The sequence below is a fragment of the Porites lutea genome, chromosome 4, assembly GCF_958299795.1.
Source record: "Porites lutea chromosome 4, jaPorLute2.1, whole genome shotgun sequence".
NCBI lineage: Eukaryota > Metazoa > Cnidaria > Anthozoa > Scleractinia > Poritidae > Porites > Porites lutea.
Genome location: NC_133204.1, coordinates 28997613 through 29000521, shown reverse-complemented (window position 1 = coordinate 29000521; position 2909 = coordinate 28997613). Strand labels below are relative to the sequence as shown.

Below are 2909 nucleotides of genomic sequence, written 5' to 3'. Positions count from 1 at the left end.
GCCAAATATATAAGCTCTTTGCTTACTCCTTTGACCTCGGTAAAGGTGAAGTCAAATTGTTAACAACTTTGACTTCTCCTTTGACGCGCGTCAAAGATGAAGTCAAATGAATCAATGCTTTGCTATTCCTTTAACCCTTATCAAAGTCGTTGTCAAATATGCTGGTAACTTTGACTTTACCTTTGACGCACGTCAAAGATGAAGTCAAAAGTGTAGTGGCTGTGACCATACCTTTGATACTAGTCAAAAATGAAGTCAAATACGACCGCTACACTTTTACAACACTCTTGAATGGTGCTGAAAGGTGAGAGCAAATGTGCAATGAATTACGTCTACAAACACTTATGTCGAAACTGATATTGAGAATGGAAATTAAAAAGCTGTATTTGAATACTGTTTTAAAGATATTTGTACGACAATACCGAACACGGGCGGGTAATCATTGTAATTGCTGTTTTATAATTATTTTTGAAAATGTTCTAGAATATGTACTTTTTCGAAGTGATTTTTTTTTTGTCTTATCTTGAGTGGATCATTTTCTCCTTGATCGATCAATATACCATGTAATGATAGCGACGCAAAACAATGACTCAACTATTGGACGATGGAAGACTGAACCCAAGCAAGACACCCAGTTTTGGCGCGAAATTGTCGCGGCTGCAAACTCTCTCCGCCCGCGCAAACAAACAAACTACGCAGATCTGAAGAAAACAAAAGCTGCTTTTTTGTACGAAGCAGTCCAGCTCTTTTAACAAATATTTTCACCCTTATCTTTGATAGAGTTTAGACCACAAACTTGTTCAAAAGGTACGTGTCATTCTTTTCTATGTGTTCATGCAATAGTTGTTCTTCAAACTTCATAGTTGTTTTACTGTGTTAAGTTTACGGAAACCAACTCCGAACAGGCGTGTATGTCGTGCTCGGGAGCTTTTCTGATTGTTAAATCTGGTTCAGTAAACTATAAAAATTTTTCTATATTACAGTAGAGTTTACATTAGATCAAGCCCTTTTTTCTTAATAGGGTTAGTGCATTTCTGCAAAAGTAATAGCTGGCTTATATTTCACAATGCAATTCAAGTCAAAACTCCATGCGAGAACCTACTAATATAAACCAACTCTGGTTTTTCTAACAGTTATACTTAACTACTAAAACTACTTCAGGGTAATGAAATAATATAAGACTTATATATATATTTTTTTCATGGACAGTGTACTCCTATAAAAATATCTGTACCAGACTTTGATGGGCATATTACTGAAGAAAGTACATAAGCTTATTTGAACAGGATTCAGTGCAGTTTATCAAACAAAGAAGTGTGGTTATTTGAAGACTTCGGATGTTTTACAGACGTGAGTATCTCTTTCTATTGATTTTTCTGGGTTCTATACGAAATGGGGCTCAGGCTGCATAATTTTTAAAATATTCCATTGATTTTTGTGCCACCACAGTGGCAGCTAGGTATGTTTCAACATTTAATAATAATCATTCAAACATACCGAGCTGTCCCATTGTGACTGGACAATAACTTTAAAAATAGCCTGCGTAGCAAGCTTTTCCGCGCGAGTTTTCTGCAAGAGACTAAGTTTGTAGAGGGTAAAAAAAGAGGAAGGAGGGGCCGAGAGGGGCTAACTCGCGCAATAACTCTATTGGAAACGCTTGTTATGCCGGCTAGGTATAATATAAAGTGTTTCTTTAGTTTAATTTTAAGCTTTGGGCATGGAGGGAAATTTTCATTGAATTTCCCTGGACTTAATTAAGTGATAATAAGGCTCGATTCAAACGTCAAATTTCACAAATGACGAACTTAATGACAATGCATGTACACGAAATGTAATGTTTCCATTCAAAAGCATTAGGTTCGCTACACATTTTTAACCGGGTCTTTAAGTTTTGATAAAGGTAAAGAGAAAGGGGAATTTTCCGCAGGAAAGGAGCAATAGTAAAAAGGGAGTGGGGCCGAAAAATTTATTTGAAACACTACGACTGAACTTTTTTATCTCAAATTGCTATACTCTTTTACAATTACTTCACAGATAAAAGAAACAAGGCAAAGTGATAAGTCTCCAGTGGAACGAAACACACAACAGAGGAAGATTGAAGTTAGATACATGGCGTTTGTCTTTCACTTACATCAAGAATCAAAAGCACTCTAGAATGAAAATCTTCGCAAGGATAACATCAAGACAGATGGGCTTCTGATCAAGAACAATTCTTACTTACCATGATTTTTGCACTGGCTTGCGTGGAAGAAGTGTTTTAAACTATTTTGCAGGTTGCCGTCCGTGACAACAGCGTGTATCTGGAACATTTATAGTGCTTCAAAAATTTGCGGCAGTCATTATGATTGTTCATTGACAGACTGCAATAAGTACTTTAGACAATAAATCGTGAAAAGGTTTTAAAAAATCATTTTTATGCGTTTAAGTTTTAATCGGAATTATTCAGCTTTCTAATCATCTAATGAGGTTTTAGGACAATAAAGTACAAGATTAAGAACTCAGTCTCTTATCTGTCCACCTTTTTAAACGGTATCCAGGTCGCAATTGAATTTGATTGAAATCTCAAGTTGGATTCTTGCCTGTATATCAAGCGCTTATGACTAGCGAGGCAATAACGCGGCATTCGCGCGAAGCGCGAGGCGAACGCGGAATTCACGCGAAGCGCGAGACGAGCGAGAGGCGCGATGCGAGGGGAGGAAAAAAACCAAACATATTTGGCAACACCTTTATTAAACCTTTGACTTAAATCTCAGACGCATTTGACGACAACTTTGTCACACATTTGACCCAGGGCTCAGACACATTTGACGACACTTTTCACAAGCCTTTGACCTTAATCACAGACATAACTTTACCGCGCTTTTGTCACACCTTTGGCCTGAATCTCAGACATATTTGACGACGCCTTT

General features: G+C 37.2%; 1 long non-coding RNA gene across 1 annotated transcript; it reads left to right on the top strand.

Moving 5' to 3' along the window:
• Positions 1–698: 698 nt before the first annotated feature.
• LOC140935388 (uncharacterized) lies at positions 699–2532 on the top strand. Its single transcript, XR_012165198.1, has 3 exons — positions 699–807; positions 1210–1350; positions 2035–2532. It is a non-coding gene; the product is annotated as an uncharacterized lncRNA (long non-coding RNA).
• Positions 2533–2909: the final 377 nt, after the last annotated feature.